We start from the raw sequence: 24,275 nt of genomic DNA on the forward strand, positions 1-24,275 counted from the left end.
TGCTTTTGAGTACTACACCTACTAGCAGACTCCTACGGTCTGTAACCAAAACATTAGTTAGGTTAGCTGCATTAAAATCATATATTTGAATATAGGGCAAGTTGGTTTCATGTTTATTTTTAACATACTAACAAAGGAAAAGGAAATGAAGCATAGCAGAAATGAGAGGTAAACAGCAATATGTTTAACTCTTCTTTTTATAAATTACGAGATCTCAAATCAATAGTATCCTATTTTGGATAACAATGAATTAACACAGTGAGACCAGTTCTTCGCATGCAAAAAATGCAATTTCCACAGAAAGGGTGAATCGGATGTTACTGGTATTTTTGTGGGTATGCTTGACTTCATTTTTTAACTAATAAGTGGATTTTAGCACTTCAAATTTCACTGTCTCTGGTGTTAAAATTATTTGTTAAGAATTAGTTTTATATCATACAATTGAGAGTTGTATGAAGAGTCATAATCATTAATTCACAATGTTTTATTCTGCAATTATTTAATCTTGGAATTTAACACTGAATATAGTGTAGAGGTATATGCAAAGATATTCTGACTGTTGGTACACCAGTAACTATTTTACGTATATTTTTTAATATTTTTGTAATTTTGAAATTACAAATATTATGGTACTGCCATTTTAACCAATAATGTACTTTAAACTTAAATTACACATCTCTATACTTTCATAGCAGAAACTTCTGCACTTTAGTGAAGTGGAAAATGGGAGACTGGAAGAAAATCAAAACCAGCCTTTTTGTACACAAAACTCTCAATAACTATACTTTGGATTTATCTATGTGGTACAGCTATAGGATCAGGCTCTGGTGGGATATTACTAAAGCTGGCTGACCTAAAATTAGATGCCATGAGCTTTAACTTGGGTTCATGGACATGTCACAGTGTATCACCACTGTGCCTGCTGTCGCCTGCCCACAAGACTAAAAGACCCTGTTCATCCCAGGGAGAAAAAAACAGAAAAGAGACATAAAATATATGAATGAAATCTTACTAAAACATAATGAAAAAATCAGCCTCTAGCATAGCTTATGATTCAAGTTAATTCACTCTTTAATAAGTTGTGTATTTAAAGAAATTGATTGCAGCCATCTTACATCAAAAAGCATTTCAAGCCAACTGTGTGTGTTAGCATGACTTCAGACGCTCAGTGAAACAGTATAGTTGGAACAGGTAGCTTATTTACTCCTTTTGAAACAAAAGTAACGCTAAAAATCTATTTTGCAGTTATTTGTCTAGTTTTACCCCTAAAAAAAAATTTCTTCATATAATTCAATAATCACAGCTTAGTTTAAATAATAAGACAGAGTTCAGACTTGCTTAATTAATTTGATGGCAGACATTGGTTTAAACAGATGTTAAAACTATGTTTAAAGACTAGATTTGAAAATGCAGAAAAAATCGGCTTGACCCAGCCCTGGCGTCGCAGGCAGATGCATGCAGAGAGGCCCCTGAAATCAGAGAGCTCCGTGTGCCACAGGAGTTCACCCGTTCAGGCTAGAGACCACAGTGTTTATTATACTGTACACAGCCACTCTGGTATCTATCAATCTACTTCCAGTTACCTCCACTACATCCAGGAATGAAGGTTTTTTTTGAGAAATGTTATTTTCCACCATTTAAAGACAAATTTGAGCTTTATTTCAAGAAAAAGTTTTCCACGCTTGTTTTGCATTTTGTATAGATGACAAGAGACTCTTCCAGCACTGCTGAATTTGCATCTTCATACTGCACTGAAAATTATTGAAAACTTGTTTTAGGAATGTAAGACTTAACTTATGAAGAAATTCCTGCAAAATGGAATCATTACCTCGTCTTACAAACTACCTATTTTGCAGGCTATATTCTCCCGACTGGCAGATTAAACCTTAGAACAATAACCCAATTATGAGCTAAATTTACATTCAACTGATCAAAAATCATCCAGAACCTGACAAGAAAAATCTTTGTTCACAACATTTAGCACAAGCAACACTGACAGACTAAAATGTATGAGCTATATAAAAGATGACATACGTTGCACTGCCCAGCTACTAAGGGCACCACACTCCAAGTACTGGAAAAGTACTATGGAGTGTTCATCACATCCTGAGGCTAAAAAAACCCAACAAAAAACAACACAAAACCCCCCTGCAGATAAAGAACATGATCAGACATTAGCTCCTAAACAATCAGTGCAAAAAGGATGGCTAAAGAAAGTTGTATTCTACGGAAGGAAAACCACCCCAATTAATAAAATCAGTGGTCAGAATTAAAAAGAAATGTATATATTTACTGGATAGTCACAGGAAAAACAATTGCTCCAACAATTCTGATCTAACTCTTGCAAAAAATAAAAACCATCTACTTGATCTCATTCAGGAACGTAAACTCTTGTATGCATCTGGCCAGTAATTTTAAACAACTCAGCATTTCATGAACCAAGTTCATCACTGGTGTGAGCCACATATACTTTGCATAGATTAGTTTTGTTTATAGTTTGACTTACCATTTGTAACAACCTACATTACAGATAAAAGACTTATTTTACTGACACTTATGCCACTCTGGAGCTAGCTAAAAAGCCATGTAAGAAGAAAATCAGAAGTTTACTGAAGACATCATCATCACCACCCTGTCCCTCTTTCAGAACTTTTATCCTGGACAGATTGACTGCCTGAAGTCCTTACACACTTCCAGAGCTAAATGTTCTGAAAGACTATGGAAGGCAGTAACTACGAAAACTTCATACTGCACTGAAAATTATTGAAAACTTGTTTTAGGAATGTAAGACTTAACTTATGAAGAAATTCCTGCAAAATGGAATCATTACCTCATCTTACAAACTACCTATTTTGCAGGCTATATTCTCTACTACAGGTAACAGGTAATTCTCTACTACAGTAACTACTACAGGTATGTCCAAAATTTGTGAACTTTAGTTGACTGAAGTTGGGTAGTCAATTCCAAAACAAGTCTCCTAATTCCAAAATTTCCCCCGAGTCTCAAATTGTGTGAAACGAGACAATTTTCTAACAAACTAGACAATGCAGGCATTTATGGAGAGGTTTAGATGCCTAAAATTAAGAAAACATCTTCAAATGTTGTCTTTCATCTATTTCTTTTGGAAGTATTTAATCCCAATTCAGAGATTGCAGATAGCACAGTTCAGTGATCCCCAAGCTGTGGTTCACTGGTAGAAATGCACAACAGTCTAGATGTAGCCTAAGCCACTTCAAGGTGAGATTGAGGCCAAATTCATTGTCCATCCACATCGTTTTCTTCTCCAGGAGCACCACATCACTAACAGCACCCAGTAGATGATATTTACCTGCAACGTGGAAATGCTGAGCACACTTCACAGCCTTTCACCATCTCATTTGCTCTTGAGATGATGTTAGGCTGAAAAGATGATCCAGGCTCTTCCCCTCAAGTCTTTCCTAAGCCTCAAGTCTTTCCTAAACAGTCCCTTCTACTCTCTGCTACAAGGGCAGGTGGGATCCTCAGGCAACCTGAACAGTAGCTGCATACAGACCGCCTGCTACCTACCAATGGTATGGACGCACAGCACCAGATTACAACAAATGACCTAGCAGTCACATATCGTGCGCACAGCAATTACAGTCGTGAAATTCTTGTTACTTCTGTAGTGCTCAATTTTTCCTGAAAAGTTAAGAAGTATTGCTCTGGCTCACAATACACAAGGACTAAGACAAAGTACTAAGAATTTTAGTTCATGGTGAACGAACTTGATTTTTTTTTTTTTTTACATTTATATTTAAAAATAACAGCTGTAAGTGCCTGCTTAGATTAAAAAATACACCTCCATAACTAGTATGGAGGGCACTTCCCTGATAAATTAGTGCTATAAAGCTCCAAACTGTGGAAGAAGAGCATTTTCTAGCACATCACCAAAGTCTTAAGACCCCCATCCAACATCCACACGCTCGCAACTCCCCTTACATTGCTGACTTCATCACTAGGTAATTTCCATCACACAATCCAGCTCATGAGATGGAGTGGAAGAGTCATTTTTCTCACTCAGTCCTTTGGTGCTGAACCCAATACCAAGTATCAGTTGCAGATGCCTCTTCTTGATGGCAGAGACCACCATCCATAGCACAATCAACAAGGAGTCATCAACACAGTAAGTTTTTCTCCCACTCAAACTCACCATCAGAAAGATAAAGTGCTCTCTGTTGTACTACCTAGCCCATGAACCATTCCCTTCCCCATACAAATAGCTGGTCAAAGCAGAGAGGGTTTGTTTAGGCATGGAAAAGCTGGCATTAAACAGGGAATTATTTTGCGGATACTTTCACTTTTATACAAAACAGCAGTCAGCAAATGGTCTACGTCCCTGAAGACTTTCTGTGGCGTGCTCAGAATGGTTGATAACAAAATAAAAAAAAATTAAAAAATGTGGAGAGATGCCAGGTCCTTCACGCTGAAGGATGAAAAACCCAAGGGACTGCAACCTGAACCGAACTGGCATTTCCACTCCCACTCTTCCCCCCTCCCAACACCTGTCTCAGTGATCACCCCTAAAGAATTAAACAATTTCCTACAAAGAATAGCAACAGAAGTGCAAAAAAATCAGCATATCTAGGACAAGAAAGCATTTTCTACTTTTAGTCCTTTCCTCTGAGGTAAGATCTTCTCAGAACTACAACAAATAGTATTACTCCCACAATACAGACTGTGGCAGATGATTCCAGGGTGTTAAAATGCCAAATTATACAATTATAAAACCAACCAGCACCAAATTAAATAGTTTTCCACCCCTTTTCCTCTTCTCAAGCCACCCCAGCTCTAGCCTTTGTAAAGTCCTGTTTGCCATGTTCGCAGAAGACAAAAACCAAATTCCCAAAGTCTGCTGTTTTCAGGATAAGCCCCAAAAAACATACAAAGTTTCCCAAGTCCTTAACATCAGTATTTTACAGGGGACCGTTCTCCGAAACGCACGGAAGGCGAGGAAAGCGCGCCGAAGCTCCCCATCATCCTTACCATCGGAAACCCCACACCTACGCTTGCACCCTTTCCCCGTGAAAGAAAGGAGAGGAGACAGACAGGCCTCCGGACAACCCCGAGGCAGGGGGAGAAGGGAAACACCTCACAACGTGAACTGAGGGGTTATTTGGAGAGCACGGTTTCGGGGACACACAGGCACTCAGAAGCCCCCAAAACACCAAAAGCAAGCCCTCAGCAGTTCATATTCTCCCGAAATCCGACGGCCGAGCCCGGCGGGGCCCCGGGAGGGCCCTTTCTGGCCGGGGGAAGCGAGTGAGCTGCTCCTGGAGGGCGCGGGAGAGAACGGGCCCGCAGGCAGCGCGGCTCCCCGCACGCCCCTCGCCCGCAGCGGGGGGAGCCGGAGGGGAGAGCGGAGAAATCGGCCCCGTTTTCCCCCGCGCCCTACCCCGGAGCAGATGGGGAAGCCGAGGAAGCCCCCGGGGACCATGCCGGCGGACGAGCTCCGCCAGCGGGGTGATCCGGAAAGCCAGGGGCCCCCGTGCCCCGCCTGCCCTCTCGGCAGAGCCGGGCGGTAAGGCCGTCCCCGCCACGGGGGTGGCGCAGCCCGCCCGCAGCCGCCCGGGGGGAGGAGGGCTGGGGCTCTAAGTTCACCCCTTTGCCCGTCCCCTCCTCTGCCCTCCCGCGGGGAAGGGGAGCCATGGCCCGTCTCCCGCCGCGGCCGGCCTGCGGGGGCCCGCCGTCTCTCTCCTGTGGAGACTCGGCGCTGTCGAGCAGCTGCCATTACTCGGGCCAAGACCCGTCCTCCAAGCAGACATCCCCCACCCCAGCGAGGAAATGCGGGGGCGGCGGGGGGGTGTGTGAGAGAAAGGAAAGGCGGGGGAGGGGGGGGAGTGGGGAGCAAAGCGGTCGCCCCGCGTGTGGGAAAAGAGCGGGGCTGAGGGGGGTGACGGGGCTGAGGCCGGGCTGCGCCACACCCCGCTCGGCCTCGCCTCTCACGCGAGTCCCCGGCTCCCCCGCTCCTTGCAGGCCCGCGCGGAGCGTTGAAGGCAGCAATTCTCTTGCGCGCCCCTCTCCCCACCCCATCCCCTCCCGCCCCGACCCCGGGCTGACTGCAACTCGGCACGGGGGCGCGGGGGACCCGCCGCCGCCTCCCAGCCGAAATCCGACCGGGGAAGGTGTGGGGACAAAAATAATCGCCGTTAATAATCACACGCGCTCCGCCGCCGTCCCCTTCTCCTCCTCGATTTCCAAGCGGGCTGCCAGATAATCCTACCCACTCCGAAAAATGAAATAATAATAATAAAAAAATCCCGCCTTCCATCTCCCCCCCCCACCCCCCCCGCAGCCCCACACATTTTATTATTAACTATAATGGCTCCCCCCTCCCCATACGGCACCCCGCGGGGCAGGATTGCCCCCTCCCCTGGTGCCCAGCCCTTCCCCTGTCCCCTCTCCCCCATCTCCTTGGAACAGTGTGTACATGATTTTGTAGTTTTTTTAAGGCGCCATGTTTATAATCCTCCATCATATTAAAAAAAAATCCACCCAGCATGAGACACGGCGTCTCTCGCACCCCAAAGCCAGGGAGGCAGACACAGAAATATCCACAGGGCTGTAAATTCACCCCCCCGCTCCCGCACACACCCCTCCTCCCCAGACTTAAAAGTCTCTCTCACCTTGTGCTGCTGCCGCTGCTTCTGCTGCTGCAGGGGGGGAGAAGTTAAGCCAGGGGAAACTTTTCAATCCCTTCCCCAGGCCGCTGCTGCCTCCTCCTTCCACATATTTTTCCCCTCAGAGTTTTATTGTGTCTGAATTTTCTCTCTCTCTCTCCTCTTCTGTCTGTCCACAGTTCAGGTTTCTGGGGTAAACAGGGTTTAGGATGGTGCTAGGGATATTTGGGAGAAGGAGAACTCTAGTGGTGTCTGCTGGAGTTGCTGTTTGTTTCTTTTATTATTTTTTTTAATAATAAATTTGAAACGGATCTTTAACTATTTATTATATATGTATTTTATCATACTCTTAGGTCTGGACCCTATCTTATTGCAGAGGAAAAATGTGCCGCTTACCTGGCACTGATACAGGCAAATTCCTCCCATCAGGAAGTCCAACTTGGAGAAATTCCAGATAACGTTTTCAAAAGTGGATACTCACCTTGAGCAACAGAAACTAAAACATACAGAATCAGTGGTCCGTCTCAGAGTTGGCTATATGTTGCGAGCTGTAGATCCACACTTTCACTGCCGGATTGGGAGATATATAGTAATATGAAATATATAAATTTATAGGCGCATATATATGTGTAACTAGCAAGAAAACATGTACATTTTATCCTGTTTTTATATGGACTGTGGGATAAATATTATTAATAATAAATGTCTAAGGAAATGCCTTCTAAAGTTTCTGAAATACTTCTTTTCAGAAGAAAACTTCTGAAAGGAATTATTTAATGGAAAAGTAACATACTTCACAATTAATTAATCTTGACCAGAAATGTGACATACTTTATTAAAATACACTGTAAGCTTAGTTCTATAAACATTTTTGGATGCAAATAATTTTATTCATATGAGTAGTCATTAGTATTACTAAGATAGTTTTGGACTGCTAATGAAAAAGATGCATCAATTGTGCCTGGTCAGTCAAAGATTTAACAGAGTTTGCACACTGAACAGTGAAAGTTTCTCCAGTGTATTTAGTAAGTAAGATTTCCAGTAGTGTCTAAAACCACATTTTGTTTGAGACTGCTGCATCAGGACTTTACATCCTCTTTTAAAAAATAAAATGCAAATAATAGTTTGTTGCACAGCAGTGATAAAGCTTTACTTCTATTACGTATTTAAATATGAAAGAACATTTTATGTTATCTAAAATAAATAGATAGGAAAGAAAGTGCTGGTAATCTGCTTTCAAAGGGTGCTTGAGGGGTTGGGCAGATACCAAACAGTGGTAATGTAGTTTATTAACTGCATTATATTGCTTTTATTAATAAAAAGCAAATGAAATTTACAGGCAATTCTTTAAGTAAGAAGGGATTTACCATCAGTATCATTACAAAAAAGCTACCTTATGTTAAGCATTTAGTTGTGATGTTTGGCTCTGATTTCGTTAAGGCATGTAATTTTCAAAAGAAGTTTGATAGAAATATATGCCAAGTTTCCATGGGATATTGCTGGCTTGGCTGTCTTAGGTTTCTTTGAAACACTCTCTATACAAATTGCATCTGAGCTATGTTTATATAAGAAAAAAAATGTTTGGGTCCTTATCGTTTCTGCCATGCAGTCAAGCTAACAGTTCTGCTCAAGCTGGCGTGGTTAAGGCACACCAATTTTTGCATCCAGAAGCAAACGGAGGAGAAGCGTAGCTAGCAGCATACCTAACCAGCTTTAATTCTTCAGGCAGAACAGCCAGGTACCCCCTTCAACTGGGTTGGCTGGGGGGATTTGCCATAACTCCAAAACAAAGCTCCAATTCCAGTCTCAGTTTCTTTAGCAGAAAGATTTAGTACTCTGCCACAGTGCTTTCTCCTTACCTATGTAAATATTTACTTAAGGCAGAAGTTCAGCTATCTTCAGTATAAAAAGGTTTTAGCCCTTTATCTCTTCAGGACCCATAGAGAGCTGTCAAATAAACATTCAGGCCACAGTTTCACCAATGCGGAAGCATATGCAGGGTCGAAGCCTTATGGTTTGCCTACCTTACAGGTTTTTACCTGGAGTCTACTGCTTGCCAACAATTTGCTGTACTTAACATATTTGTAAAGGGTAGTCTGGACCGTCTCCAAATATTTGTTTCAGGATACAAATATTTGATTTTGGAAAGAACAAGGTATCCTAAAGCAAACATGTAGGGAGTGTCTGCAACCGTAGCCACGTCACCTTGTCTGAGCTGGTGGGCAGTGGATTAAATCAAGTGTAGAAAGACAGGCATATAGCTTATCTAGGGGCGTTCGTGGGCCTTGAAGTATTTTGATATCCTCATTAGGTCCCCTGGGTAACTGTTTGCATTATATAGTCTCCAGGATGCACACTGACGGATAAAAAGGATTAATTTTTCAGTCATTTTGACTTATTTTTATCTGTATTGGAAAGACTTTTTACTGCTCATTAATGTACAGGTTTGAAGCCCCTAGCCGGTCTGGGTTAGCCCCGATTCTTGCATTCACCTGCGTTTGATTTGATATCTAAAATGAGCCCTTTCGCGGATGCCTTTTGGCCATTAACTTGCAGATAGAACCGGAGCGGGGAGCGCGAACAGTTAACGCCGCAGCCGGCGCGGCGGCCGGGAGGGCTGAGCCCGGCAGACAATGGGAAGGAAATCCCTCCCTCCCCCAGCGCTGGGCAGCGGCGGGTTTCCTCATAGGCAGGGGGAAACGTTTGTTAAAACCAAAAGCGGGCTTAGGGCCGTCTCCAGCCCCCCCTTCCCCGGGGCGAGGGCTGGGGGCGGTGCGAGGCCGCGGGGCCGTTTAGGCATTTCCTCCCTTCCCGGCCTGGAAGGTCCCTGGGAAGGACGAGCGGGGAGCTGGGTTACTGGAACAGGACGGGCACCTCTCGGGCTGAAGTAGCTCGGTTGGGGAACGCGTTTGCTTGTCAAAAACGTCTGTAGAGCTGCAACCGGCAGCTCGGGGTGTAATGGTGAGGGGTCCAGCCGTCTGCTTGCTTGCAAGGTTGTAGAGAAAGAAAATGCACTGCTAATGCAATGTTGGAAAGAAAACATGATAAAGTTACTTCCTTTGAAGTAGCAGAGGAATACATCAGGCTGCATGTGTGCTATATGCTTTTGCCAGTATTGCTGCGCTGGTGTGTAAACAGTAGGTTTGTCAGTACTGTTTGCTTCCCTTGGAAAGGGGCTTGGAGGGCAGGAGAAGAAGCTGCATGAGCAGAAGCACAGTTTTGCCAGGATAAGCGGCATCCAGCCTAAAAATGTAATCTACTGCCATGAATTAAAGGGGATATCGGGCAGGTTCATGGGAAAGAAATCCCTTGCAGGTTGGAGACACACAAACCATGACTCAGGAAATCCCTGAGCTGAAAGCAATTGGAGACTGGGACACAAATACCCTGGGTGCCTGGTTGTTACCGTGTTTCCCAAGGTACGGGGACTACTATGTCCACTACACTTTTTGTGCGCGAGAAGACTGACACTGCCTAGTAACAAGCAGGCTGGTAAATATGCTTCCATTTTCCTTTTAAATGATACTCCTCCTTTTCCAAAGATCATTTTATTTTTAATTCTAATGCTGAACAACGCAATCCTGTGTGGATATGACCTTTTATTCTTACCACACTCTTTTGCCATTCTCTTGGCTCAGTAGTACAACCATCAAACACACAGGTGAGCAAGTACATCATTGCTGGTGGGTTCTAGGCACCGGGCTCAGGACCATGAAAACATCAGTTGAATGCTGCCCTTAGTAGAGCAGGGAGTGTTGTGTCCTCTCCATTGCAGGACTTGTGCTAGGCTAATGAATGCACAGCCCAGCCACCTTCTCCAGGACTTTCTACCATCTTCCTGGCTGAACCAAACCCACCCACTATGTGCTCAAGGCTTTATCTGGCTTTGTAAGATAGCTGTCTCTTGCTGTTGGTGCCAACCCGCTTTACTGTGTGCTCCGCTCCCAGCCACACTGAAACAGAAATAATTTCAATGTGTTTCCTGAGAGGCAGGTCTGTTCTGTTGTGATCATAGAGGTATTAATGCAGAAAATTAGTGTAAATTTTTCATCGGGACAAAGTTTAGCAACATAGTTTTCTTTGCAGTAAAAATTTCAGCAATGCATTTAAGTTAGGAAGCTGGGGGGAAGGGAACAAAGCCTTAATAACAACAGGCTCAGGAAATCCACTGAGCTGAAAACAGTTGGAGGGTGGGAGAATCTTAGGGAAAAGCTTATGCTGTTCTTTTTTTCCCCAGGCATTGAAAAGAAAATACCAGGCTCAAGAGGGGGACACAGAGCAGAGAACCCCCACAACGTCTGCTGCTCCACAAAGCCGTGTAAGGAATGAGTGCATGCCACCCAGAGGTGCTGTCCTTGCAGGCTTGACATGATGAGGATTGAAGTAGACCCTGCAGCAGCCAGGATCCTTCCTCCCTTTTCAGCTTCCTTCTCCTTGCTGTGTCCCTGGCAATGCAGATTGGCCGTCCAGGGCTGGCTAGCCACAACACTCAGAGGAGCTGGATGAGGACTTTCGCAGCATGGTGGGGCTTGAGAAAGTAACGGTATAAATAAAAAGGTGGGAGGAAAAGTACAGGCAGAATTTCTAAAGACATTCTGGGGTGTTTGTTGAAGACAGTACATTGTGGGGAGGTGGATCTTTGGCCAGTACTCACATGTGTTGAGTATATTGTGGGTACAATAACTGGTAATAACAAAACCAGAAAAGCCTGCCAAATATAGATGTAGATTAAGATACAAAATGCATTTTTTTCCACTGTGTTCTCTCTTTACATTTTCATGAACAACTGGGAATAGAGGTTTATCCTAAAAAGTTTACCTGTGAGTAAACTGACATATGTTTATGACATATGACATGACATGTGTTTACACCAGCATTATGCTTCATGAAAACTGTATGCCTGATTTAGCACAGAGTCTGCCAAAGGAAACAGCTCCATATTTTTTAACTAATTCAAAACAACAGAGTGAGATTGTACCGGTTTCATACTTTGTGTCATCTGGCTACTGTATTTTCCATATGAGGGCAGGTGCCATAACATGTAACATGAAAAAAAGTTCTAACATCCGCTTCCAAGTGTACATCAAATTTATCTCACACAGGTTTGTCCAGTTTTGGTGTAATATCTAAAATAATTTATATCTATGCAAAATAAATACACAAAACTTACATTTGCTTTTAGACTGAAATAGGTTCTATTGTTATTTCATAAAGATGCAGTGACTGCAGATAAATCATTTGCCAGAAAAACTGCTATGACTATGAGGAAATAAGTAGTACCTTTTGTTATTAAAATAATTACAAAACTAGAGTTTTTACCTGAGGAGACATTATGAATGTCATAATTGCAGGGAAATATTAATTACATTGTGCATCATATTAAATGCCAGCATAGCCAATAATAAGAAAAAAATATCCTATGTTTAAGGTAAGTAGGGTCTGTTATCCCAAGACAGCAGAAATACATGGATAAGGGAGGTATTACAGCATGCATTAGGAGCATGCAGAGATGTCCAAGCGCCTTTGCCCTGAGTCAGTTCATGACAAGCCGGGCTTGACCAGGTTTGGTCCAGCACTGGCTTTGAGCTAATTCTTGCAGAAATAGTCTGTCTCTACCCTGCGCTTCAAAGCCTTCCATGTTCAAAGTTGGCTTGTTAGCTCTGATGTAGTGCTGGACCCAGGCTGGTTCCATGCATTCGTGTGGCACCTCTTTGGGATTAATAAGCCTTTCCAGTAAACAGGCTTCTGTCATGTATAGAGCAGAGACATCCAAATGTTTCTGAAAGAGATAACGTGTTATCACTAGTACTGAACTGAAGCTAATAAGCCTTGTTGGACCCGAGGAGATCATATGCAGTGCTACCCAGCTGTGGCTCTGTACAGCTTTTTCCTCAGCTCCAATTTCCAGGAACGCAGTGTTTTGCATGGCATTAGCTCCAGTCTCGCACAGCTTAATATGCCAGTTGCGATGCTACGCAAAAGAGGCAAAATTGTTTCTGGAACAGAGCTGCTCTCGAATCTAACACATTGCCGGAGCTAAAGATCCCTACCAGACTGAAGCTGGCCTGGCATGAAGCCATCTTGATGTGCTTGCAGCTTTGATATATCCTGATGCCATCTGCAGCTTGAATAAACCTATATAATGATATATAGAGATATCACTAATTGGCTGTATGGGATAGGCATAATTAATAGCAACATTTGTATCGGTTTTGAACCATTATGGTCAAGATGAAAGCTAATGTAGGAACAAAAATAATCCACACCTGCCATGCTGTGGTTCTGACCTCTTATTTGAAAGCATCTTCTATTATCCAGATTTGAAGATATGTTGGGTAAGATAAATTAGGTTTGATGCAGTATCACCAATTTAATTTTTGTTGCATTCCGTAAGGAATCACCTGCTCAAAACAAATTGTAATATTCAAGTCTAATTGTCCTATCGCTAACAACCTTCTCACGCTGACGGAATTGGAAGAGAATGCCGTGACAAGTTAACCGAAGTGGAACTTATACACTGGGACTGTTTGAAATGATGGGATTTGAAAAAAATGCTGGGACAAATAGGTTATACTATTTGATCTTGCATGTCATGTAGGTTATGTATTATATATAATTCACAAGTAATAGATATTATTTATCTATTTATTTATCTTAGCTAATAGCTGCATTATGTTCAGCAGATGGCAATGCAATCACTTAAAAGATTTCTCATTAAAAAAAGAATTTATTAACACCCTATTAACTTTAATAACGTGGATTTTTGACATATCTCTTAAGTTTACCAGACACACTATTCAAAAGTCATGCTATACCTTAGCTATTAGCAGGGTAACTAAAATACGGTTACCATTGAAATAATAACTTTGAATGTCCCAAACTGCTGAATTTAAAAATTTCCACCAAATTTCCTCAATCCTGAATACAAAAATAAAAAGAATCAGATTTTGACATGCTGAACTGCATGCGTGTGTTACTCAGGGCAATCTTGATAATATATTTTGTGTTCGATACCTGCACTTACTAAATTTTTCACATTGAGAAATAAATCCACATATTTTATTTCTAGTATTTGCATGTTTTATAGCCGTCTTCTTAGTGCTGGACTAGTCTAATTTTGTTCATTTGTTAACATAAAAGGAAAGATTTATCATCCCCATATTTCAGTTCTTATCTGTAGGTCATGCTACTTTTCATCTCAGTTATTTATGGGAACATTTTCCCTTTTAGATGACAACTATATCGCATTCACTTTGGAAATAATGTTGCCTTTGAAAATGGTTTAGCACAGACCAAGATGTTGGGACAGACATAGAGACACGTTTTTCCTTCTTTCTCCCATAAGTCCCCAGAGATCTAGGGAATCCTGCTCAAGTGCCAATTAAATAAGCGTTGTATTTCTTTTCCTTTTTTCAGAAAAATAGCACCGCATATAGTGAGGGAGTATGCACATTCCTTCTCTAAAGATTGTTTGTGGTTCAAAAGCAGTTCTACATATTTAAGTTTCCTTGGACCATCTCAGCCATTTAATATTTCCCTCAGCAAATATAGGCAGATGACGGAAACAGGCTACAGCCACCAATCCTGCAACTCCTTCATGTTTGCAGTGTAAAAACTGTGGTTAAAACCATTAAGTTTCATGTGAATAAAATGCTCCTGTTTCCTTTATTCAAGCTCTGAAGCTTGTTATTATATGCAGAATTGCAAACAGAGGAGCAGAGCCTGAGCATAGCCTATGAAGCCCTCTGAAGTCTCTGGAAAGACTCCCATTGACTTCAGTAACCCTGGGATCAGGACATAGGTAACTTTATTTATTCCGGACCAAGCGGGATTTCCAAATCATTGGAACTCCAAATCATTTTTCTTCTCATTCCTTCCTGTCTTTATTTCTTCATTCTGTGAGATGTGGTTGCACAGGACTTAAGACATTTTACGCCTTAGCTGAACTCCTCAAAAAGATGAGGAGCAACATGAGTTTTGGACTAGTAGAAATATTCTATGTTACATAAGATCAAGCTAACATGAGGCATTGGTACGATTTTAGAGAATAAGCAAATTCTATGTGACTTTTTAAACAAAAATAAAGCGTAGTGTTAGTTCTGAAATCTATGGATGAAGTAAGGAGAAAAATTGTGGAATGCCAAAAATAGAAAGAATTGTATTTGGAAAATGAATCGACAGAACTGGTGTTATATAATCATTCTTATCTTTAGAAGTATTTTTCTAATGGTATTCAAAAAAATTGCAAAATGGTAGATGTACGCATGGTAGAGAACAACACAGTTCTGCTGATAAAAACTCAAGAAGTTGCAAGAAGTTTACAAAAATGTTCAAAGGGGATCCTGTAATAAACATTAATCAGCAAAGCATTGTAGTATTTAGTTATATTATTTTTGGAAAAGTGATTGAATTGCCAAATGGATTCTCAATTTGAAAACGGGACAGAGTTCCCCCCAGTCCTCTTATTTAATATGTTGCATTTTAGCATTAAATTCATACTGCTTGATAAGATAAAAAAAGGAGAAATCAACTCACAGAAAAGCCAGTGTTAGAATTCTTTTCCTGGGCTAATTTGTGTCCATAAGAAAATTTTGCAGAGGTTTTAGACAAAACATTGTATCAATTAGTTTCCTAAGAAAGTGACAATTTACTGAAGAAGTTGTATTTACTTCCTAGTACTGAACTATGAGCATATAAGGTAGTAATGCACACCATACATATGAGGAATAAAAAAGATAATACATGTCTTCTGGAAATCAAAGGACTCAAGATTACTCCAACAGGTGGTCAAAAATATTAGAAGAGGCAAAAAAACTCAACCCAAACCCCCTCTAAGACCAAAACAAAAATGATTTTTGCAAATGGCCAGAAGACTCAGAGGGAACCATCTCAAAATATTTTTATATATGTAGGGATACATGAAGAGACAAATTAACCCTTTCTGTCAAGTTAGAAGTACTGTCCAATGTGTATGAATATCATGTTCAAGCAAGGATTATAAGAACAAAATCTTTCCTCCCCCGGGAATTTAGTGACTAGAGAATGAACTCAGAGTATCTTTGTGGTAGCAGTATGGCTGCTATGCACCTTAATGTATGCGAATTCTGGGATCAAGTGTCCCAAATTTGTATCCACATTTATACTTTACTTGTTAGTAAGGCCACCTAGATGACAGGTGACACTAGTGCTAGCAGTGAACTTCTCTTACCTTTTCATTACCACAGTGAAAGCATTCAAGTCCCCCTAATGGTAAAAAAGATAAAACATAGCAGATTTATGCGCACTATTTTAAAACGTGGTGTACATAGGGAAAAAATTATAATCTACAAAACCCTTGCAGAGCATTAATTGAATTGTTAAATGGTACTGTTTGCAAGCATTTTCATTCGGTCGCATGGAACTCCCAGGCTCAGGGAACGTGGGGAGGTATGAGCTATTTGTAAGCAATTAACTTGCCGTGAAGTAATAGTGGCAGTTTGTCTGAGTGTCTTCATGGAAACGAAGTGTGGTAAGGAGACATACCTTCGGAGAATTGGAGTCTCAATTATTTTTGTCTCAGTTACTAGATTTACATGGCACAATACGGACTGACAAAATTCTGCTCTTGAGTTCTAGCTTAGCATTCCTAGGAGTGCAAAAATCAAACCTGAACTCATTATATATGATAGCAATGTAATTGTATTATCTTTATGGGAATACCTGATCAAATATGATACTGAAAAATATAAAAAATTCTTTAAAAATTGAGAAGCTCACAAGCTGCTAAAAGTGTTACAAAGAGACACTTCCAAACTTTCTCACAGGTGGCCATTTCTTTAGAAAAAAATAAAAATCATTCTTCCTTCCAGAAACAAAGAATACAGACCGGAGTCAGAAGGCTAGAGAATGTATGACATGACTCAGTAGTTTAGTAACTCTGAAAGGAACTGGTGGTCATGCTGGATAATTAGTTGAATATGAACTTGTGTAGTTAATGAAAGGAGGATTTTGTTGCAATAAGTAAGGTAAAGTAGAATGGATTAGAGGAGGAATAAGGAGTTGAAGACCAAATTAAAAACAAAAAGCCGTTGCTGTATTTGAAGCAGTAAGTCTACAGGAAAGTTATGTCATTGACTTAAGGTTTAGATGGTATATATGGAAATTGATGAGAAGCTAAATGAATTTGTCATAGCTGAGGCTTCAAAAAGAGATAGTGAAGAATAAAATGCCAGAATAAAATGCCCTCTGTAAAATTTTTTAATAGAAGTTTGGGTTAATATTTTGATCATAAGCAACAACACTGTCTGATTAGTAAATAAAACGTGTCCCTGACTGTTATCTAGCCCTGATGCCAACCTACGCAACATGGCTTACATTCAGGTGGCTAAATTCTGTTACCTCCAAAATACGATGTTCTCATCTAAACAACATATTGGGAATAGTGTCTGGCTTGTACTGCCCTTTTTTTTTTTTTCTTCAGAAACCATGTTAACCAGTTAACAAAATTGGTGACCACGTGCCAGTGCCTGTGCTTGGACCATAGCACTGCTTAGTTTACCAATATAGACAGTGCTTCTTTATTTATACTACCTGCATACTCCAATTTATAGAAATATACGTGAGTCCAGTTATTCTTAAAAAAAATTCATCTACAGACAACCCTGAAATGAAAGCAGAATTCCCATAACCATTGCCCTGAACAAATAATTTTGTTACTACTAATGTGAGCAAACTGTTTGCAAAGCAACTACAAGCCTAGCAAGCAATGAGAGATGGATTTGAATGTGCATTCATGGAAATACAGTTTAGAATTACTAGAATTAAATACATCATGCCTCATGCCTGTTTGTGTGTGAAAGACATTAAGTTGATTGTTTACTATTTAGTTCTCATTGTAACATATATTAAAAAAATATAGAAAAACTTATCTTCTATTGTTGTGGTTTAACCCCAGCCAGCAACTAAGCCCCACACAGCCACTTGCTCACTCCCCCCGGTGGGATGGGGGAGAGAATCAAAAGGGTAAAAGTGAGAAAACTCATGGGTTGAGATAAAGACAGTTTAATAGGTAAAGCAAAAGCCGCTCACACGAGCAAAGCACAACAAGGAATTCATTCACTACTCCCCATCGGCAGGCAGGTGTTCAGCCATCTCCAGGAAAGCAGGGCTCCATCACGCGTAATGGTCACTTGGGAAGACAAACGCCATCACTCCAAACGTCCCCCTCTTCCTTCTTCTTCCCCCAGCTTTATATGCTGAGCATGACGTCATATGGTATGGAATATCCCATTGGCCAGTTGGGCTAGCTGTCCTGGCTATGCTCCCTCCCAGCTTCTTGCGCACCTGGCAGAGCATGGGAAGCTGAAAAGTCCTTGACTATATAAACACTACTTAGCAACAACGAAAACGTTAGTGTGTTATCAACATTATTCTCATACTAAATCCAAAACACAGCACTATACCAGCTACTAAAAAGAAAATTAGCTCTATCCCAGCCAAAACCAGGACATCTATGTATTGAATGATTTTCAAGCACTTAGGAAATTCTACTTCTTAAACAGCTTTTTTAACTTGTCAAGACATGTTTGAGTTAGCAAGCACAATAATATCTGAATAATTTATTTAAACATACACATACAACCTGTCTTTATTAACAACATTAGAAATGTTAAAAATAAATGTATAAAAATAAGTTTTTGTAAGTCAGAAAAGTTAATACAACCTTAAGCTCCTCATATCCTATTTTTCAGAAGAACACAATGTGAAAAATGGAAACCAAAAAAGTAGGGCCTGTAAGTAATAACAACAGCTGTCACATATTCATTTTTGTCTCTCTTGGATATTAAAAATGGCTAAGTAGAATTGATTAAACTTTTCTTTAGAGGTGCCCTGGAAAGGAAGCCGCTATGACAGATTTCATCCAACAAATTGCATATTTTTTAAATTGAGGCTTATAATGAAAATGCTTGGCACTATTATGTGGTAGTCATCCTCTGGTACTATGAAATAGAGAGGGGATAGTGAAACTCCACTGCTTTTTGTCATATTAGAACCTTAGAAGCTGTCTGCACTCCAAAAGACTATTGGTCAGTATGTCTGTGGTTTACAGGAGCATATATGTGAATCTTTTAATTTAACAATAGAAGACAGATCATACTGATTATTTCTGTTACACAGAGATATTACTGACCTTTTCCTATTCCGCAGTTTATTTTTGGAAAATAATTCTTCTTTTCAGGCAGTCTAAATATTCATTGTGCTAGCATTTAGAAAGCACAACAAGTTGTAAGTTAATATCACTGGAATTCAGGGAAGGGGCAATGGGAAAAAAAGGGATCTGATCCCCAATATCTTGTTCTGAACATATCAAGTAATAGTGTATCCATCTCTTGTTTATTAAGGCCATGAAAGTTGTAGTACTTAGATATCTAACAGAGGTATAACAGTGTAAGTTTAAAAAATCACTTACAATTTTTTTGGCCATGAACAAATATCAAATCCTTAAACATGGTACATAGGCAAAGAGACACTAAGAAAATTCAAGTTACAATGCCATTTTAAAATACTTTCTGTTACCTGCTGAGAACCATTTGTAATGTTTAGAATTTTGAATGCTCCTTGTAAAACATAGAAAGAGTCCCTGCAATGCCAAAATTTGTAAGTGTAACTGAGAGTCAAAAAAAAAAAATCTTGAATGATTCCTTATGCTTTCATATTTCCATTGCCTCTGTACTGTTGGACCCTCTGTTGGGCCACACTCCACATCTCAGAATTCAGAGGGAATTCAAAGCCCCTTAGAAATCAAGAAAATTTAGCTTGAGTGAGGCCTTTAGAGTTGTTCTGTTTCTTCTGTTTACATTGAAACCTAGCAAAATAATCTCATAGTTTTGGAGGTTGTTTTTAGAGGCATGCATAAAAAAGAGAAATATGAGACAACTGTTAATATTTTACAAAAGTGATTTAGCAAGGCAGAACAGGAAACTCCATTCTTTCTTTCTACCAAACTCAGGAAATGGCTCTCGTTCTAAGTTTCAAAGTTTGCTGAAGTTCTGAGTTGTAAATGAGCTGGGGCCTGCTTCTTACCTTAGGAAGTTCTTGTAAATGCTAAAATGAATGAACTGTATCTCTATGATGTAGTAAGAGCCTAATCTGAATTCCAGTGAAACTGCTTGGAGAGTCCTCTGCCTTACACGGGAAAGAGGTCACAAATCATATACATCACTTCTACAGCCCATGCTGTACCAGACAGGAGGGTCATACTTAAAGGAGAAAACAAGCATATGCCCACGTACTTGGGGATAGCAGTATTCATCTTCTGTCTGTTATGGAGTGGCGTCGGTGACGGCCGGGAAAGTGCGGACAGGAAGGACCTGAGACCCTGCTCAGCTGGAGAGATCAGCAACTGCAGAGTCAACAGAGACACACCAGGGAAAAGAGAGGCCAGGAGAGAAATGGGTTTTTTCACCAACTTTGTTGTCTTGCTTATTTTTGTCTCATTTTATCTCTTTTCGTTACCACTCTTCATATTGCTCCCTTTACTGACTGTGTGAGTCTTCCATCACAGAGAAGGACTTACGGGGACTTCAGGGGCGGAAGGAAGACAGTGGAGGCACAAACCTTCACGCCTGAGTGGACATCACTCAGGAGGGGATCAGCATTATGCTAGTATGGCCTTGATCAAATCTATAGTTTCAAATATTAGAAACATTTGTCTGCAACTGGGTCAGTGTTTTATTTTCTAAGATTTTTTTTTCCAAATATTTTGTAAGCTATCAGTTTTGGGGGGGTTTAAGCCTTTACACAAAATACTCAGCCCTGTATATTTGTGCAAAATGTAAAATAGATGCCTGGCAGGCAAACATAGAGTACATACTGCCAGAGTAAACTGGTGATTGCTTTCAAACCATTTCTTTCTACTTCATTGCACATAAATATGATTCTCCTAACCCTTTTGCTCGAGTTTGATGGGAAGATAATCACAAGACTATCATGCAAGAACAGCTAAAATCAAACTAAGAAGGAGCATCTTAGAGGAAAAAGGGCAGATAGAGCTCACTGCCATAGCTATGTGCCTTAAAGCACTGGTGCTCCTGGTGTGTACGGTCTAAGATTCTCCCGGCTGGCTCCAAAGTATGAATAACTGTAGCCAGGTCTGCATTTGAAAGAACTGTTTGCTATGTCCTGGTGAGGCACTGAAAATAGAAAGCTGACCTGATTATCCTGTCTGTGAATGGTTGCATGCTTTTCTATCATAATGAGTGATTTTGTCATTTTGAGATGATGTGGGTTAACCCCAGCAGGCAGCTCAGCCCCAGACAGCCGCTCCCTCGCTCACTGCCCGGCAGTGGGATGGGGGAGAGAATCAAAAGGGTAAAAGTGAGAAAACTCGTGGGTTTTAAAGACAATTTAATAGGTAAAGACAATTTAATAGGTAAAGCAAAGCTACATGTGCAAGCAGAGCAAAACAAGGAATTCATTCACTCCTTCCCATCGGCAGGCAGGTGTTCAGCCATCTCCAGGAAAGCAGGGCTCCATCACGCGTAATGGTCACTTGGGAAGACAAAGGCCATCACTCCGAACGTCCCACCTTCCTTCTTCTTCTCCCCGCTTTTATTGCTAAGCATGACATCATATGGTATGGAATATCCCTTTGGTCAGTTGGGGTCAGCTGTCCCGGCTGTGTCCCCTCCCAACCTCTTGTGCGCCCCCAGTCTACTTGCTGGTGGGGTGGGGTGAGAAGCAGAAAAGACCTTGACTCTGTGTAAGCACTGCTCAGCAGTAACTAAAACATCCCTGTGTTATCAACACTGTTTTAGTCACAGATGCAAAACATAGCCCCATACGAGCTGCTATGAAGAAAATTAACTCCATCCCAGTCAAAACCAGTACATGAGATTATGTTATTATAATTCATCATACGACTCAAATCCATTAAGAAGGGGGTTCAGTAGCACCCTTGCTAAATGGAGTTTGACCATAAGCATCAGACACCAGTGACTCCTCTGATCTCCTTGATAAAGATCAGAGTGTTGTCTCCTACATCTGTGCAGATGCTCAGTTTGGGACCAGTTTGCTAACCAAGGGAAGCAGGTTCTCATGATGTTCTCTGTGTGCAGGCCTTTTGAGTGAGTTCTTTAAAAAATCTTTTTTGAAAATGTGTTTTAGAAGTCGTTTATATTTGTTGCCACCCAGGGCATAGTCACCATTTTCTTTTTCAGCCACAATTTACCTTGGGAATGTGAAGCTGAGAACAATGTGATTTAATTTTGCTGGTTGGAGATTCAATCATTGAAGAAAATTGCTGCTTATTTAGTGTTAAAACAACTTCAACCAATGGCAATACATTCATTTTGAAGTGGATCTTCTTTTAAATGTTCTTATCTAAAATGATTTTTAAAAGTATTTCAGAAACAAAGCAGGGAAAAAAAAGAGAAATTCTGTTTTGGGAAGAGTGAAGCTTTTAGTAACAGTATTCATATAAAAACTAGAATGTAATGAGAGATTGCAGGAGGTGATGAAGGGGAACTTTAGGAGTGGATGAGAAAGGAGACATACATAATTGCCGTTATGAAAGCTTTGTTAGAGAGAAGGACTTGTGCACATCAGAGGTGGAAACAGCACATAAAGTTTTAAATAGGCTGAGACATTGCTGAATGTGTACTCCATCCGCTGTAGTACACATATCAAAATGTAAATGAGAAGGAAATCAAGTCTTGCTATGGATACTAACACCTGTACATCAGGATATATGAGTTTGCCATCTATGAGCATATCATTCAATGCTAAAAAACCTAGCTGCACCTTATTTGCATGGACATCTTAAAAGACTACTTGTTTTTCCTGCTAAGTTTCATTACATAGAATCATAGAATCATTAAGGTTGGAAAAGACCTCTAAGATCATCGAGTCCAACCGTCAACCCAACACCACCATGCCTACTACACCATGTCCCTAAGGGCCTCATCTACACGTCTTTTAAATACTTCCAGGGATGGTGACTCAACCACTTCCCTGGGCAGCCTGTTCCAAGGCCTGATCACTCTTTCAGTAAAGAAATTTCTCCTAATGTCCAATTAGGTTTCCTAAGGTACAATTGCGGTTATAAAAATAAGGTACAAAAATCCATTCACTATGAGGTTTTAAGATTTATTTCTGATATCTTGTGGGGATAGTTGTACACTCTTTGATGGATTCTTTTTCCCCTCTTTGAAAGAACATGGGAAAGTTAAGGAGTATTTGCAATTTCTTCTCAGGTCTGTAGGTTGCTTATCCTACAAGGCTACTATCAGTGACGGTCCCATGATTTGGCCTTCAGTGTTGAAATTGTTTTTTCTCTGTTTCTTCCAGATACTGCAGATGTTGTACTGTTGTTGACAGTACGGATGGGAGTAAAGTAATCAAGGTCAGTCTGGAAAAAATAGCAGTGATGGTGAGAACGTGAAAGCACCTACTGGGTTTGACAGCGTGGCTTGCAAAGTTTGAATTGCCCTGGGTCTGGGGATCTGAAGGATCGTTGCTCATTTTGTGTTCCTTCACAGCATTCGTTTGCTGGTGCAGCACGTTGGCAGCGCTGCACCTCTCAAGAATTCAGAGCTTGTTTAGCAGAGGGTTGGGACTTCTGCAGCCTGCTTCTGACAGGGTGAAAAGCCAAATTTTTGGAAGCCTGATGTTGTAATGTAAGAATTTCTTTGTATTCGATTATTTGGAGAGGGAATGGGGCAAGTAGTGAGGGTTTATTTGATTAATTTATTTGTTCATTATTGTTCTTTAATTATGTCAGGTTCCCACATGCCAAACTTACTGGGCATGCTAGTACCTTTCAAAGTAACGGAGTTTTTACTTTAAATAATGATTTGGAAAATTTAAAAAAATAAGAGAAAGGAGAAGACAAAAATGGATAAATGATTCACACACTGTGTTTTCCAGTCTGAGATAAACATCAGATAACAAACTCAGGGCCAAAGGGTATATGCTGGCAATCAATTCTGCTCAGCCAGACATTCATAAATATGATTTATTTAAATTATATGCTATTCAATAAACATCTGAATCTTTATTTATACTTTTTGATTTGCCAAAATGTTTTGCTAGGAAACTAAGAGAATGAGGAAATATGATAAGAACTACTTTCACCATCTGTTAAAGGAGAAAACTTGACATATTTTTTGGAGGAAACATGCATATTTTCTTCTGAAAAAATATTGTGAAAGACTGCTTATGGCATGGTCAAGGGGCAAAAAGAATGTAAAACATATTTTAACCTACTCTGTAGGCAAGTAGCTAAAATAGTTGTTTTAATAACATAACAGGGTTATAGAGAAGTAACAATGAATTTCAGTAATCCTCCACTACCTTTCCTTAGACAAGTGTTACAGTTGGAAGGAAGTCTTCCAGGCCTTTCATTTCTTTGCCATAGCAGTTTATCATCACAAAAACAGGCTGGTCTGCGCATGAAAGGGATATGTCATTTCAGAACTTCATGGGGAAAAAAATAGTGGAAGTAATTTTGTGTTAAGCAAATTATAAACAAGCAGGATCATGAAATTTTGGCACATATTAGCAGGTAGAACTCCAAGAAACCTGTCGATTTCTATTCACAGTGGCCCCTGTAGATATTTTTGGCTTTTCTTTGGCTTCAGTTCACTTTTTACTACTGTG

The 24,275-nt window shown here is 40.6% G+C and overlaps 1 protein-coding gene across 7 annotated transcripts in view; it reads right to left on the reverse strand.

Moving 5' to 3' along the window:
* The window catches only part of ZMYND11 (zinc finger MYND-type containing 11), a 112,221-nt gene extending 105,339 nt beyond the window's left edge, over nucleotides 1–6,882 (reverse strand). For 4 of the 7 annotated variants that reach the window (XM_075144129.1, XM_075144126.1, XM_075144127.1 and 1 more), the window contains exon 1: nucleotides 6,645–6,881. The gene's annotated coding sequence lies outside the window, so the exon portion shown is untranslated. Of the gene's footprint in view, nucleotides 1–6,644 lie in introns of all 7 variants that reach the window. The other 3 variants (XM_075144131.1, XM_075144130.1, XM_075144128.1) reach the window with 2 other exon arrangements.
* Between the last annotated feature and the right edge of the window lie 17,393 nt (nucleotides 6,883–24,275).

The sequence above is a fragment of the Calonectris borealis genome, chromosome 2 (assembly GCF_964195595.1).
Source record: "Calonectris borealis chromosome 2, bCalBor7.hap1.2, whole genome shotgun sequence".
NCBI classification, from domain to species: Eukaryota; Metazoa; Chordata; class Aves; order Procellariiformes; family Procellariidae; genus Calonectris; species Calonectris borealis.